A 17,885-nucleotide genomic window follows, 5' to 3' on the forward strand; every position below is an offset into this window, starting at 1 on the left:
GTTAGAACAGAGAAGGTAGAAAAATATTACGCTTTAACAAGCTGTACATGGGGAAGAAATTTAAAAATCTTTTCAGTGGCCAAAAAAGAATAAATAATTACCACCAATAAAACATTAAAATCACATCAGAACATAGATTCATTTTAGAGAACTGTAGGGGGAGATCTTGCAGTAAAATTTAGGCATTGATAAAGTTTTTTTTTTGTTGTTTCCAATTTTCTCTTTTACTGTTGCTAAAATGCAGACTGTCATTACTATTCACCAGAAATTTCAACATTAACATCATTATTTACACACATTCCTGCTGGAATGCAGGATTCTGCACTGCAAATGGATTGCAATAGCCTTAGGCTGTCAAATAGTCAAGCTGATCTACATTCCCTTCTGAGAATCCTCATCTCTTCCACCTTAGTCTGGTGTAGCAGCTTTTGTTTCTTCATGACCCTGGATTCTTCATTGCCTGTAGCATTTGCCCTGGTCACCCAATATTAATTTGTCCATAGCCAGAATTTTTAAAAGTGCAGGAGGGTCAAAGATAAACCTCTTAACATAAATAAAGAAGGGGCTGAAGAAGAGAGATATGACTGCTGTATTGGTGATCTACTTGGCAGAATAAGCAAGACACCTTCTACCAGAAAACTTATTTCAAACCACAGGCTGCCAAGTTGGAATATTGGGCCATCAACAGCGGAACCATTTTCTGAAAATAATTCCATACACTTGTATTGTTTTCCTATCTTATCTTTTATCCATGTCTATTTAAATAATGCCTTCTCTGTTCATAATTTAAGGGTCCACTTTCTAATTTTGTCAGTCAATTAAAAGAATGTTTATATGGTACATCATGATTAACACCAAAAGTATTTGTGAAACCAAAATGGAAAAATCTAAGACCACTTAATGAACTACTCTTTCACTTCATGTACACAAAAGCTTTTAATAATACATATTTATCCCATGTTATATTATTCTGCTTATGTACAATTAAACTTATAAAATTATTTATAATTTGTAGAAGTCGAGAGGCTGAAACAGGGTCGTGTCCAGGAAGCAGAAACCAGTAGAGTGTCTGACCGGCGCTAGGCAAGGCAGGGAAATCCAAGAGGCAAAACATGGACAAAATTGTGGTCATGCATAGAAGTATAACGCTGGATATCTACTCCCACTAAAGGGCTTTCAAAAATCTTGCACTGTCTGAGTCTGAATATACCTGTTGATGAGCAGGTGGATGGTATGAACCTGATTGCACAGCAGCACTGTAGTGTGCAGGTGGATCAGATGAACTTGATTGCAGCGGTGAGCGCTGAGGAGGGAATCAGAGCAGGCAGACATGCTAGAATTATAACATTATTTTAACAATATTAGAACCTTTTGAGATTAAAAACCTCTTTTTCAAGGGAGTCCTGGCCACAAGGCAGCATCTGATACACTGTATGCAAAGCAGTGCAAGTTTTTGTACTATAGAGAAGTTGTTCTTCCAAATAATTCTTAAAAAGACATATTGGATGTAGTAGAATATAGTTGCCCCAGATTATACAGCATGGAGCTGTAATGGAAAGCAGGATGAACAAACAGAAGCACATAGTTTACAGTTCAGCACTCACAAGAAAAGGAACATTTAAACATTGCACAAACTTGCAAGAAAGTTTCATCATGTTTCCAGAAAGAATGAATGTATTGAGCTGTGGGAAAATTCATCTGTAGGCATGAGTGTTTGTGCTGTCAAGGTAAGATGATAGCACACTGAGAAACAAAGGTTTCATGTTTTGTTTAGTTGTTTTCTTTTGTTTGTTTTTTTGCACACTTTAAACAGAGAGATTGCCTGACTGCATAAGGTGACTGTTGTATAGCCAGAGCTCCATCAGGGTGGTTCAGTTTCTTGACTGAACTACCCTAGTTCCTTAGCAATTCAATTCCTTAGTATTGCTCTCTGAAATATGAACAGCAATAAAGGAGAAAGAAATGGTGCAGCTTTGGTTAGTTTCCTGACAGAGCTGCAGTTTTGTGTTGAGAGTGTGAAACACTGGAACTACATAATACTACATAACACTGGACCTGATAACCAGGTCCAGTGTGTGTCCTTGACTGTGTGTTGCTTGTTTGACATGTTGTGTTAGACCAGAATTCACTAATATATTAGAAAGCTTTTTAGCCCCTCTGTCTGGGGGTTGTCAACATGAATGTTGAAATCACCAACAATTATTAAACAATCATAATCAATACATATGAGAGATAGAAGTTCATTCAAGTCAGTAAAGAAATTTTCCACGTATGTTGAAGTTTAGTATAAAGTTAGTGTTAGTTTGTTTGAGGCCTTTAATCTCAATTCCAAGATACTCAGAAGAGGTGAAGTGACCCAAAGAAATTTTACTACTATTTACTGTATTCTTAAATATTGAAGCCACGCCTCCTCCTTTTTTATGTTTTCTATTCTCACTTAAGAAATTGTAGTTAGGAGGCGCAGATTCAATTAGTACGATCGGTTCATTATTGTCATTCAACCATGTTTCTGTCAGAAACATAACATCAATATTATGCTCAGTGATGAAATCATTGATTAATAGAGCTTTAGCACAGAGAGATCTGGGATTTAAAAGAGTTTAAGTTTTAGTGACTTGGAGCCCAAAAGTTCTTCGATCTGAGGTTTGAATTAGGTCAGCTGTATTTTATGTTTCTGTTTTTTGTCAATTTTCTTGTAGTGATCCGGACAGGTATTGTCCTGTTTTGCAGTGCCAGGGGGCCAGACACATTCTGGAGTAAGACGGGTGTAAAGATAATATCTGGACCCCGGCCTCAGACCTCAGAAACGCAGAGTGATGGATCCTCTGGGAAACCAGAGGCAGGTGGCTTAAATGAAGTGAGGTCTGTTACATGAGTGCTAAGGAGAGACGTCCAAAGTAGAACCTGTTGATTCATTCCATCTGTAAATTTAAGAAAGAAGACATTTCTTCATAGGTATCTTGTGAATCCTGTGAATGAGTGGGTGTGCAGAGAGGGAGGGGAGAAGGAGGAAGGGAACCAGTCGCTCTGTCTCCAGTCGATTTATCAGCTTGTTTTGGAATAGTTTGCTCCTGATATACAGAGGGATCCATCCTAGTCAGAACTCCTTGAGCCTGTTCTGAAGCAATGATGACATTGCTATCCTTGTTGATAAAATAAAAAAGGTTTGCAGGGAGTAGCTTTATCCCATGTTTATTAAGATTTCATCCGCCTCTTCCAAAAAGGTGAAAGCACTGCCAATAGATCCAGAGGTTATCAATGAAGGTCACTGAGCTGACAGAGCAGGTTTTAATCAGCCATTTGTTTATCATATCCATTGATATGATAAACAATCACATCATAAACTGGAGTGTTTTTGTCTCCCCATTGAGGTGATAGAATTGGACCTTTGAGAAATAATTTCATTTTTAATTTTTCCATAGTTTTCAGAAGAATATTAAAGTCCTTTCACAGAATCTCAGATTATTGTTTTGCCAGATCATTGGCTATAATATGCACAACTAAAGTCTCAATATTTGGCTGATCAGTGGTTAGAGAGAGAACTTTGTGAATATTCTGTGGAAAGTTCTTCACAGCTTATTCATGTCCCACAGAACTGAGGAACAGATCTGTGTTCTACCGTAGGAGAAACTCACTACCTGGGGTAGAACCAAACTGCACATTAACCGGTTATTGTGGGACTTGCCAGAGGAAAAGCACCTTATGTTGCCTTGAGTTGTTATCATAATGCCATATATATCATATATGACTTGGAAGAAATTTGACATTGATATTTAATAACTTCAAATTGGGCTTCTGTCTCTTTAAAAACTCATTCTCTTTCTGATTCTCTGCTTTCAAGAAGTTTTCACAAAGTTGTTCTTCTATTAACCCTTTCAACATTTTTACCAGTGTTGCACTGAAAATAAACTCTTATGAGCTCAGCAAGTGGGTGGAATATTAATGAAATGTCTTTCCATTGGACACAATGACAGAAATGGACGAAGAAGGAATGTTTGCTTTATTCATTCTCTGGTTGACTTCCAGTTGCTTCTTATATGTTATTAAAATGAGCCGATAAAAATTTCAATGCTATTAGCAGCCCTGTTTTTCTCCTATAGTACCCTATTTAGAGATTATAAAAGATGGCTTTCATTAGACTGTTAGACTGTAGACAGTTATTAAGTCTTAGCTTATGGAACACAATGTGGTGTGCATTTCAATATCTCCATTAAACAATTATAGGGCCTTTGTTAAACTGGTTAGATAGCTAATCTTGTTTAATCTTTTGCCAGAGGCCCAATTCCTTGAAAGATGATACAGTGAGGGATGAGATTTTTCATAATGCTGGCTAGAGCTTTCATAACAAAAGCCTGGTATTGTATGTGTAATGGAAAGGTGGTTATAATTAAGATGTGATGTGGGATTTGAGGATATATAATAGATAATAAGCTTTCCTTGTTATCATCGTCCAACAGAGGCCTCAAGAGATTCAAAGACTTTTTGTGTGCGATCTTGTGGACAGAATATAAAGCAGATTTCCCCCTTAGCAAAAGGAGGAGATTCATTTTTGTTTAGTATTAGATTTGAGGAACAGGTAATCTGTACTGTATGTGTTTATGTCACAGTTGTTACTCTTGTAAACTTGGAGAAAGAAGGTCTCAGGTTCAAGTCCAGGCCAGCATCATTCTGCTTTGGGATGTTTTTATATAAATTAAATGCATTCATATTCCCAGATGAGCTTCTCACCCTGTCTCTAAGTGAATGAGATGTGGTGTGCAGCTCAGGGCTGGAGAATGACCGACATTCACAATGTCTGCCAATTTGACTGATGGCATCAAAAATACCGTCATGATTTAGTTTTACCTGGAAGATTTAAAAACAATAATAATGGCATGTTCAATTGCATTTAATTTTCATTCAGTTTAAATAATATTCAGCAAGCTGAATACAGAATCCAGATCATTTCATGAAACCTGTGACCTTAAAAGGTGGGAAACCTGTGATGCAGCAGCTGTGGACATGCATGCCTGTGAGCTCCAGGCAGTTTAAACCTTCCACATTTCAAAATCATTTAGCTTCCTACTTTAGCACTGTGTGGATGTGGATCTGTTCAAAAGGCAATGATGTACGGTGGATCTGGTACAAGAATTAAAGAACAAGAATTAAAGTCTGCCCATCAGCAATTACCAAACCAATTAATTTTAGCTACCTGATGCATGGCATCAGTTATATTCTATTTTATATTTAGACATATAATTGCTGGTTAACACACCACTTAAAGACAAATTCAAAAATACTTTATTAATAACCAAAGGGAAATTAAATGTTGTTGTAACTTGTAGCACTACTTGATGCAGTTAAAGGACTAGATGTCATATAATACCAGAAGATTAGGTTCATCTATTGGAGCTGTTGTCAGTAATCAATAAAAACAATACAAAAGAATAACTGCTTTCAATATTATGCATTTTAAAGAAGGAAAAATAAGTGAACACCACAAGACACAAACATACATGGAAACCAAAAAATAAATACAATAAATATATATACACAATACTGCAGTAAATCTTCTATATAAATGTGCACAGAGAGTCCCATCTTTCCCTGCTAGTCAGCACATGGGGTGGGTGAGTTTTATTTCTGCAACTTGCTTTTTAAATAAACATAGAATATACTCAATTAGTTGTACACTAATAGTACATATTTAAATTTTATTTGGTTGTGAATTCTCAATAAATATAACAATACAAAAAAGAATAAATGAATCCTGACAAGCACATTTAAAATTAGGCTCATTCCTGAACTGACTGCATAGATGAAGGTTTGAGGTGTTCTGACATCTAAAAAAGATACTTTTTGTAACAAATTAGTAAGAGTTACTGTGGTTTCACATTACTTGTCTCTGTTGCTTAGCAACAATTGAGCTGGCAGAGCAAGCAACAACTTAAATAGTGAACTCTATTGGACGAATCATATGGATAAAAACTTACAGCTAACAGCTTATTGTCTGAAATTTAAAGACAAATATACCTTCTGTTGTAAACAGTCACAGCTAATCCAACTCCTTTGCTTTTGTCAAGAGAAAATGAAAGAAATCCCTCCTTCTGTGAAATACAGAATACTGCTTAAGGAAACTCTGGGTTCTTGTTTGAGACCAAAGGTTTCTCATTTTTTTTGCTGAAGATTTCATGATACCCAGTCTTCAGAATCCCCGCATGGATCGATAAGAATTGTGTTTTAGTAAACACAACAGCTTGCTACGTTTCCCATTTATGTTTGATGCTATAGAAAAAATATTTTAATCCTGTAGTTTTGCATTTATATTATACACGTCATATATGACACAGACTAATCATTAAATGTACCTCCAATAGCATGCTAGCTTTCCACTGAGCTTAAGATTACTTAATGTTTGGTGTGATACAGAAATAGAACAAAAATTATTACAGCTTCAGTTCATACTGCATCATAAATATTCATGTATCAATATACAGAACACTGTCTGTTGATGTCCACAGATTCACATTTATCCAGTAAAAAGAGTTGCTTGAACTAACTCACGGTCATTTCGTACAAGAATGAACTTGACAGTCTTGACACTGTGCAGACCACCAATTCAGCAAGTTCTGGGTAACTAATGAAGAATAAAGAGAAAGGAACGGAACGGTGTGTGTGGGTGTCCTTAGCTATGTGTGTATTCTGCATGGTGATTTTAATGTCAGTATCATTCTAACATTCCGGTGTATAAACCTATTTACATGTCATGATAGTGAATGCACTCTTGGCATTTAATCAAATTTGTCTGTATTCTATAAAAGTCACCATCATAATCTATCTTAAAGGGGCAGTATTATGTCTTTTCCAGACACATAGTCCCATTTTACAGTACAACCAAGTAACTATGTTTCTTTCAGTTCAAATGCTATTTATATCCAATATGGCTTAAAAGAAATTTTACTTTGCAATTTCACACCTTGAAATTGGGTCTCTGTCTCTTGAAAAACTCCTGCTTTTACTGAAACTTCTTCAGGAAGTCGTCTCAACATGGCTCCCCTATTAATCCTTAAACGACAGTTTTGCCAGCGTTGCACTAAGAAGTAACTCCCGATAATGAGCTCAGCAGATGCGCAGTTCCACCAGGTGTTTGCTATTTGCCACTGGTTAGTCTGAGGGAGTTGAGTGGGAGAGTCAAAGGGGAGGGTGGAGTGGGAGAGTCAAAGGGGAGGGTGGGGGGGCAGAGGGCTTAGGGTGGAGTTTTGCTCTGTGAGGTGGAAGCATCAAACTGCAGTTCATAGGAGGAGCTATGCCTTGAAAGAGGCACTCAGTCCACCCAGGGGTTTTGCACAGCCGAATGGTTGCCATGGAGATTAAAGGTATTTAATCCCTAGGTTTTTTTTTCTCAAAAAACCTGGGGTGTTGTCTTTCATGCAACACCCCAGGTTTTAGATGAGGAAATGACATTATAACATAATGTACAGCTAAAAAAAAGTCAATTTTACATGATATTGCCCATTAAAAGATTTAAAATACACACCCATGCACACACAACACACACACACACACAATACATATATACTGTGGTATGTAGCATAGAGCAGGTTTCATGTTGCTGTTCAGTTTGTAGATGGGTTAACACATGCAGCCGATTACCTGCGTCCTGCTGTTGATAGCCAGCTGAGAAGCCAGAGGGTGCCATTGACTGAAGTGGATACACCAGGCTGCATTCGCTTCAGAGCCTGAGTTTGAAATGAATGCATTACAAATCTTTCATTCACAAAAATATGTTCACACTTGAACATATTAAATCTACACTGTAAAAACATCCATAAAACCATAGCATTTACAGTAAAAACAATTAAAATACTAATAGTTACACACTGTAGCATCCAAAGCATAATATTACCATAGAAAATACATGAATTTACCATAACTCAAAAAACATAAATTAAACATAATTGTTTACTACTTTAGACTTCATATGCTCAGAATTATTGTTAATGGTAGAAGCAGCTTCTTCAAGTTTGCTTCATTCATCCATTTGAATTATTTTGAGTGTGAAATGTTCACACAATCAAGTTAAAACTGTCAAGCTTTTATTTCAGTGCTTTCGTCAGACTTGGAAGTAAATTGAAAGCTTGGCATCAGTACTAATATTTAACATGATAGATATCTAATTTATGGGTCCACTCACTGTACTTACAGCCGAGGTAGCGAAATAACTTCTAATGTCTGTCGTCCTTTTCTCTTTTGGTCTCGGAGACTCATAATAAATGTCAAACTCAGAAGGAGACGCGTTCACTTTCAGCTCCATGGACCAAGCTTCCGTTCCGCGTATGTCCAGCTGGCCGCCGCCTGTTGCAGCCAATCAAAGAACGTAGATCCACGTTCTTTGAGCCAATAGCGGCATGGGTCGTCATAGTTCATAACAGCGAATTTTAAAATGAATGCTACCTCTGCGTAGTATATTGAAATATTAAACTAATTAATGTAGATTTTCGTTTATTTATTTTGTTTTTGTCAAAAAATACATATGTTTTGTTTTTTTAATTAATATGGCAAAAATTGGTCGGGACTATTTTATATCCCTTGAATATTGGTCGTGACGTGTCACGACCGTCCATACCCAAACCTACGGCCATGCTGAGATCTTCTGCCTGTTTCCAACAAACAGGATGGAGACTATTGCTCTAAGATGGAGCTTTGTGTAAATGGGTGGCACATTGCATGTGGAAACATGTAGGTGTGTGTGTGAATATTTGATTGTGTTTGTTTGACAACTCTGGTCGTTGTTCATGCTAGTGTAGCATTCTTCTGTGAACATCATGTATTTGTTTGTTTTTAGCCTTTTGCTCAGTTAAGTTTCTTTGAAAAAAAGCAAAACGATAATAGTTCAAATGTGGACTCACTAATATTTTGATATGTGTACATTGTAAATGGTTTTTTTTTATTATTATTGATCATATTGCTTTTCATGTCTCCCTATTTCTTTTATTCCTCCTGTAATTGGTGGAAATGTTTAGGTATTTATAATGCATTCTGTATTTAGAGTGTTAACATTTATTTAAAAAAATATAAATAATAATACTAATAATAATACTAATAATACTACTACTACTACTACTAATAATAATAATAATAATAAATAACACCATTGCACTCCAGAACTGAGGGGGTTGATATTTTCTATTTTCTGTCAGAGCTGCAATATCTAACATTTCTATTATTAATTATTATTATTATTATTATCCTTAATTCTGCTAATTCTTAAAACACAATAAAAATAATACACCATACTATACTTTTTTTGTGTGTGTAAAGACAAGATTTGGAACGTTGTTGAGGAAAACATAATGAGATTTTTTTTCATTATATTTTCTCAACAATGTACCAAATCGTGTCTAAATTTATGAAATTTGAAGTGATTCCACACTTCTTAAATTTAAAGTTTCATGCAGCTAATATTTTTTTACAGGTCCTGTAACAGAGATTAGATCAGTGACACCAAACTCATATCACAGCAACATTTACATTTTAATTTGAGTTCTATTTATTGAGGAAACAACACCTGTGCTTGATGTGCACTGCCACGTACAGTCATCATTGGTCCTGCAGACTAAACACATTAAAAATCTTTTATATAAGAAATATGCCTCATAAGGGACATTTGTAAATCTGATTTCTGATTATCTAATTCTACAAATTGTTTCCTTTGACCAGTGTAGCTTATAAGCCAGTTTAATGCTACCCCTCTAATTGCATACCTTTCCTTTTTTTAGTAAGATATTATGATTGATGGTACCGAAGGCTTTTTTAAGGTCTAGAAATACACCAGTTGCAAATGTCCTTTTGTCTATCTATATAGTCTGTGATTTCTTCTGTTCACGCAGTGTTTCTCAGTTCCAGTCCTCAGGGCCCCTGCCCTGCATGTTTTAGGTGTTTTCCTTCTGCCACACACCTGGATTGAATATGTGGGTTATTAACAGGCTTCTGCAGCACTTGATGGTCATGCAGTCATTTGAATCAGCTGCTCTGGAGTAGAGGTACATCTAAAACAGGGGTCTCAAACTCCAGGCCTCGAGGGCCGCAGTCCTGCAGTTTTTAGATGTGCCACAGGTACAAAACACTGGAATGAAATGGCTTAATTACCTCCACCTTGTGTAGACCAGTTCTCCAGAGCCTTAATTATTCTATTCAGGTGTGCTGCAGCAGAGGCACATCTGAAAGTTGCAGGACTGCGGCTCTCGAGGCCTGGAGTTTGAGACCACTGATCTAAAACATGCAGAGCAGGAGGGCCTGAGGACTGGAATTGAGAAGCACTGAAACGCCATCAGTGCCATTGAAGTTGATCTGTTTTCTCTAAAGCCATATTGACAATCTGTCAGAATGTTTTGCTTTTCAATAAAATGATCTAACCTTTTACTAAACACTTTTTCTAGTATTTTAGAGAATTGACAAAGTAGGGACACAGGTATATAATTATTCAAAATATGCTTATTTGCAGATTTAAATAGAGGAATAACCTTTGAATTTTTCATTGTATTTGGAAATGTTCCAGTTATGAATGACAAGTTGCAGATGTAAGTCAGTGGGTCTGCAATGTCATTGATTATCTTCTTAATAAGTGACATGTTAATTTCATTCCAGTCCATTGATTAATCAGGTACATAGATGATGTATTTGGTTTTATACAATTTTCCAGACTGTCCCCATCCTGTAGGTTTCATTTATTTGTTTTGCTACCTCAGGCCCCACATTTACAAAATATTCATTATATCTTTTCACTATACCAACCATTTTATTCAGGGTTTAGTCATTATAGATAAAATATTCAGGGTGAGTAGTTTCGGAAGAATTCTCTCTTTTCAAGCTGTATAAAGTTTTCCAAATTCCTTTAATGTTTTGTTTGCATTTGTCACAACTTGGGTGTCCATCCATCCATCCATTTTCTAACCACCCTTTGTCCCTAATGGGGTCGGGAGGGTTGCTGGTGCCTATCCCCAGCTAACGTTCCGGGCGAGAGGCGGGGTACACCCTGGACAGGTCGCCAGTCTGTCGCAGGGCAACACAGAAAACAGACAGGACACACAACCATGCACACACACACTCACACCCCAGGGAGAATTTAGAGAGACCAATTAACCTGACAGTCATGTTTTTGGACTGTGGGAGGAAGCCGGAGAACCCGGCAGGGGTTGGACAATGAAACTGAAACACCTCTCATTTTAGTGTGGGAGGTTTCATGGCTAAATTGGACCATCCTGGTGGCCAATCTTCATTAATTGCACATTGAACCAATAAGAGCAGAGTGTGAAGGTCCAATTAGCAGGGTAAGAGCACAATTTTGCTCAAAATATTGCAATGCACACAACATTATGGGTGACATACCAGAGTTCAAAAGAGGACAAATTGTTGGTGCACGTCTTGCTGGCGCATCTGTGACCAAGACAGCAAGTCTTTGTGATGTATCAAGAGCCACGGTATCCAGGGTAATGTCATCATACCACCAAGGACAAACCACATCCAACAGGATTAACTGTGGACGCAAGAGGAAGCTGTCTGAAAGGGATGTTGGGGTGCTAACCCGGATTGTATCCAAAAATCATAAAACCACGGCTGCCCAAATCACGGCAGAATTAAATGTGCACCTCAACTCTCCTGTTTCCATCAAAACTGTCTGTCGGGAGCTCCACAGGGTCAATATACACGGCCGGGCTCTTATTGCCAAACCTTTGGTCACTCGTGCCAAACGTCGGTTTCAATGGTGCAAGGAACGCAAATCTTGGGCTGTGGACAATGTGAAACATGTATTGTTCTCTGATGAGTCCACCTTTACTGTTTTCCCCACATCCGGGAGAGTTACGGTGTGGAGAAGCCCCAAAGAAGCGTACCACCTAGACTGTTGCATGCCCAGAGTGAAGCATTGGGGTGGATCAGTGATGGTTTGGGCTGCCATATCATGGCATTCCCTTGGCCCCATACTTGTGCTAGATGGGAGCGTCACTGCCAAAGACTGCCGAACCATTCTGGAGGACCATGTGCATCCAATGGTTTAAACATTGTATCAGGATGACAATGCACCAATACACACAGCAAGACTGGTGAAAGATTGGTTTGATGAACATGAAAGTGATGTTGAACATCTCCCATGGCCTGCACAGTCACTAGATCTAAATATTATTGAGCCACTTTGGGGTGTTTTGGAGGAGCGAGTCAGGAAACATTTTCCTCCACCAGCATCACGTCGTGACCTGACCCCTATCCTGCAAGAAGAATGGCTTAAAATCCCTTTGACCACTGTGCAGGAGTTGTATATGTCATTGCCAAGACAAATTGACGCTGTATTGGCCGCAAAAGGAGACCCTACACCATACTAATAAGTTATTGTGGTCTAAAACCAGGTGTTTCAGTTTCATTGTCCAACCCCTGTACATTCATATGTATATTTTCAATTTATTACTGGATTTCATAAAGTTGAGCAGAAGTTGCCTTGTTGTCTTCTAGTTTCTCTGATATTTATATTATATATATTATATATTATATTCTCTTCCATTTGTCTGATGGGCAGGACGTTGGCTTCCTCTGGTGAACTGTTTAATCTGGCATAAACCTTGCAGTTTTCTGAGAAAACGTGCTCATTTTACTATATCTGTGTTGATTTTTGTCATTTACATAGACATTGGATCCTTTTAATTTCCTCCCTTGTTTTTTTTTTTTTTGGAGTGCATTTTTATGTTTCCTATTGGTAAACCGCATTAAAATGGGCAGTTTAACACCTTTATTTTTTGTGGAAGAAGATGACAAGCTTCAATGCTATTATTATCAATGATGGCGTCCTTATTACTGAAGAATGTTATTACCTGTTTTTCAAGAGATCCTTGATGTAGCAGCAGCTCAGACGTTGAAGGCCCATCTAGTTAAAGTAACTACATATTATGTTCTATGACATTTTATAGAGTCCTGTCTAAACTTTAAAGCTCTGATTAGTAATGATCTGAATCATCTATGTATGAAAGATTCTGCAATTAGTTTTCTGTTTTCTTTTGCAGGAGTACATCTATAATCAATGGCAAGTTTATTTATAAAGTGCTTTTCACAGACATAAAATTGTAAAGTACTTTACAATAGAAAGCAATCTTAAAACCATACAAAACATAAAACCAACATAAGAAACCTGGGAAAATAAAAAAAAATGGTTTTATTTGTCTTTTAAAAACCTCCACACACTCAGAAAAACGGGGCTGCTGAGTGTGTGGACCTATATGTACATGTCATATAGGTCAACCATCCTGGTTGTTGTATCCTTTGTCCTCAACATCCAATCTTCCTCTGAGTTTGAGGAAGTAATTTTTAATAAAAGAATTGATATTGGAAACATTTATTCCAGTTAAGCCAGTTTCCTGACTTAACTGGAAATTAACGCAAATTGTTTCTCTGAATTATGACATGTCCTGCTTAGTGCTGAAGCAATTAATCAGATTAATAGTGATTAATCAAATATTGACATAATCATCAAATAATTTAGCAATGAATTAATTTGTTTTCCAAGCATATTTTTATCACTCAAAGACGTGCATCCAATTAAATTACAGTTCATTTCAAAGCAAGAAAGAAAAAAATGCCATTGGGATGAAGGTAATGGGGTCAGCCAGAGGTGTCCCTTATTTATTCTTCAAGGAGTTTGCAACCCTAATCCCAACTCTGACATGCACATACCTTTCTGGTGTAGAAATATCTGCCATAGTTTCATTGCAAATGTTTGCACTTCATTTTTTTAAAGAGGGCAAAAGAAAGTCAGAACTCTGGAAAGTGTAGCATTTATGAAATTGTTAATGTTTAGGAACCCCCCATACAATTTATGGATGATGTAACATCCTCCACTCTGTCTCACTTTGCTCTTCATGTACTGCAAATAAACAGTTGTCATCTGTTCTGCCACAGAACGTTAATCTGGTTCTCCAACGGGTGTAATCCTTTTGAGCTCAGTGTCTTGACTAATCAAGAACTCAACTCAAATGTGAACACATAAGGAAGAGTGATAATTTTATTTTCTTTAAAAGGGGTAATTTCACAGTGCTAGTAGGCAAAGGAGCAAGCATCAAACCATTCATTAGTGTCTTCACTTGGGGCTGATGAAAACAGTGCTGTAACCTTTGTGAGCTGAATATTGGGCACTTAAAGTTAGGGGATAGGATGGGTGGCTAACAGGGTCCTGGATGACTTCTGGCTGCTGTTGCTGTTGTAAATAGCTATGTAATCTTTATAAGAGCCAGAGCTTTGGTGGGTTGGTGCAATTAAGAAGCCACCTCAGACTGGAGGGAGGGAGGTAAAATGGAGGACGAAAAAAATTGAAGGAAATAAGAAAGGAAGGAAGGCGAGACCTTTGGAAGCAAAAATAGACCTCATGAAGGTAGAAGGGGGATTAAAAGAGAAAGAGAGATGTCAGCAATGACAAGAAAAGAGGTAGAGAAAAAGTGAGGAAGAGACAGACCTTTTATGTGTGTTCAGATTAATTAGAATCCTTCTGGACTGCCATTACAGCTCATTAAATGGAACCAAGGCCATACAGGCATCAAACAAAGAGCTGGGACCGAGCCTGGTTCCACCCCCAACACTGTCTGACATACTTACAATGACTCTGGATGTGAATGTGAATGCATTTATACATTTTCAAAAGGATGTGAACAGCATAGTTTAATTTATGAACACAGATGGCATTAAATATGTCAGGTAGAAAGGGAAATTCACATAACTGTAAAAACAAAATGTTTCCTCCTCTCAAATAACAAAAAGGAAGTGTGTCTATCTGTGTGTGTTTGTGTGCCTGCTTCGATTGCCATATAAATGAAGCATTATGTTAATGATATTTCCCCTCCACAGGCCCCGTTAGTCTCCACAGTTCCTGTTAGCATAAATGATGCTCCCTTAGCTAGCTGGCTGAGACTCGCCTATTGCCACTGAAGGGATGAATTAGGCCTCTGAATCCCTCATGGTATTCTTGTTCATTTTCAGTAAGGATTGGACTGGGCTTCCACTTGCATTATAATGAGGGGGTTTATGGGTGCTTATTAGTGGGGACCCATGGTGGCTCTAAATAATATGCAGTTGTTATTAGAGCCAAGAATAGAACAAGCTTACAGCTTTGACAAATACACTAATGATATGGAATTCTTTTGATTTGAAATAAAGCTCTGCTTTCATGAAATAACATTTTTATTGTTAATCATTCAAAGGTCAAAGAAATCTATTGTCACTAATTCCTGTAGTTTATTGATATTCATCAAATGTAACCCACATTGTTAAAAGATGACTGTGTTAAGCCTCCAAAACCGACTCAATACACAAGAGACAGCAACAGCACACTTTATCTAAGGCCATGGCCTCATGAAGATGTATTAATTCTATACTTTATTTTTTCATTCATTCATTCCCAAGTGGGAGAATTATATATATATGTATATTATACATTCGGTACCTTTTTAGATGCCCTTTGTTTATTACCTGGCTGAGGAAACAGAGCAGTGGGTAAGACAGCCTTCTTGATATATGTCACATTTGAAGATGTAGACTTGAACAATTGGTTGAAATTGGAGTTTTCAATCAAGGCTTTCAGAGTGTTCATAACCCTGTAGAGTTTTAGGCATGCCAAAATATATGTTTGTTCATGAGGCATAAGCTTTCTTTAAAAAAAAAAAAAAAATAAAATAGGTAGTCAGTTATCACTGGTGTGCTTTTCTGGCTCATCTGTTTTTAGCTAGTTCCTTTTGAAGCCTCTGTCATGTGTTGATCCTTGTGTCTGCTTATTTTATGACGCCTGGTCGGAGCTTCTATGTTGTGGAAAGACATGTTCTTGATCCGTAGTTGGACGGGATTGTTCCAGGTTTGGATCATGTCCAATGTCGAATTTGCAAAGAATTGTATAAGAATTGTGCAATTTTTGTACAATTCTTTTGGATGTCTGTAATTGTGATAGTCACCAAGTTTTGTTCAGGTTTTAGTTCCTACTTAGCTCTTGGGTCTTAGGATCTAAGATTAGTTTTTTCACTTCTTTCTTCCATATAGCTTTCCAGTATTGTTCAGTCTTGAGCTTTGGTGGGTTGGCTTGTAAGTTATTTCCCTCTCATTGGGAGTACGGCACATTTCAGCTGTTCACAGGATAACAGTCTGTTTATTCATCTGGATTGCTGTATCTCATAATGTGTTTCTTTAGTTAGGCAGGAAGTTAGTTTATCTTGTGTTATATGGACCCAATCTCTAGGGGTGTTGATGTCAATGACCTTGTGTCCTTGCTCCACCTTGCCATATCATTAATGTGTTAAATCTCCTAAGCTACGAAAGGTAAAAGCAACTGCTGTTTTTGGCTATTAAACATTGAGCTACTACATGTTTCAGTGTTAGTTTAGACTGAGGGTATCACGGCATCTGTGGTCAAAAACAGGCAGGATCAGAAAACCCTTTGGAACATGAGATAAGGTTTGGAACATGAGACAAGGTTTGAAAGCTGTGACGGTGGGAATAGATGATTTCGCCCTGAGCTGGTGACGAGCAGCTGTTTAAATAGGGAGCAGCACAGAGCAGGTGAGGGTAATGAGTAATCAGCACAGTCAAGGTAGAGCTGAAGGGCTGGAATCATAACACAATGTTTATGATTTTGGTACTTACTTGTGTTTCTATCAATTTTGCACTGTTATTGGCATTTTGTTCTTCCATAATAATAAACTTTTTTTGTGTTTGTCCTTTCTCTTGGTCACAAGGTCTGTTTGTGCTCTGATTCTTACTCAGCTCTCTAGTCTTACTCTTCAACGAAGCTGCTATTTTTGTGAAATGTAGAACAGATCAAATAAATCATTTAAAATTCCTAAAGAATTTTAGCCCCATTACTGTATTCATAAGTGTATGTACAAATGGTTGAGAATAGTGCCCTCTATATTAGTTTGTAAGCAACTTGGAAAAGTGTTTCTATATATTGTATGTTCATGTGTGTGATTTTACACTTTTATCATATTTGAAATAAAGAGTCATTATCATTTAGTAGAAAACAAAGCTCCCATTCCACCTCTGTCAAATAGACCTTTTCATAATCATGCTAGCATACAAAATCAGTTGTCTGTTACTTGTTCTTTTCTCATTAGTTGAGAAATGAAATACCTCTCACACTTTTGTACTAGCACACACTTTATTCCCCACCCACAAAATAAGAGTGATAAACAGACCTTTTCATGTTTGCTTTTGGCTTGGTCTTTAATCTGTTTTTCCTCTGATGGGTAACCACTAATTCTACCTAATCTGACAAGGCTTGTCGACTTAGTTTGTTTGCTAATTAATCTTGTTCCATAAAGACAATGGCCAAATAAAGGACATTAGAAAGGAACTTGTTTTAATAGAATAGAAAAACTTTGGAAAGCATTAGGTTATAAATAACAATGAAATCAACTACCTGGGATCAACTTCATGTACTTATAAAGTAGATTTATTGCTTTAAGGCTAATATTAAAACCTTATTTTTACTTTTCAATGCAGATGCAGCTTGGACTTGGACTTTTGGTTAAAATATTGTAATGTAGGTCTTAATACATCCGAATAAATTCTGACTTTGACCTTTGACTGAGATAAAAAAAAAAGTGCATATAGTGTATACTTAAACTCCGGGAGTAACAACAAGGTTTCATTCACATTTTACAAGCTGTTACTGTACTGATAAAAATATTTTGCCCTATCTACTCAAGTAAATTATGCAAATAGTTGCCTTAATTTTTTTATGTTTATCAAGCAAGACTCTTCTTTATTCAAAGTACTTATTTTGTTACATGAAAGAAAACATTCAAGTAAAGTGAACTTAATTTTGTCCAGTAGATCAAGCAAAACTGAAGTTTGTATAAATTTACTACTTTTTTAATGTAGTAAAT

General features: G+C 37.0%; 1 long non-coding RNA gene across 1 annotated transcript; it reads right to left on the minus strand.

Annotated features, from left to right (window-relative positions):
- Positions 1 to 423: 423 nt before the first annotated feature.
- On the minus strand, positions 424 to 7,718 carry LOC122824304. The gene is made up of 3 exons (XR_006369477.1): positions 7,633 to 7,718; positions 1,211 to 1,303; positions 424 to 1,079 (listed from the first exon to the last, which is right to left on the minus strand). It is a non-coding gene; the product is annotated as an uncharacterized LOC122824304 (long non-coding RNA).
- Positions 7,719 to 17,885: the final 10,167 nt, after the last annotated feature.

Source organism: Gambusia affinis, linkage group LG21 (assembly GCF_019740435.1).
Source record: "Gambusia affinis linkage group LG21, SWU_Gaff_1.0, whole genome shotgun sequence".
In the NCBI taxonomy this organism is placed as follows: domain Eukaryota; kingdom Metazoa; phylum Chordata; class Actinopteri; order Cyprinodontiformes; family Poeciliidae; genus Gambusia; species Gambusia affinis.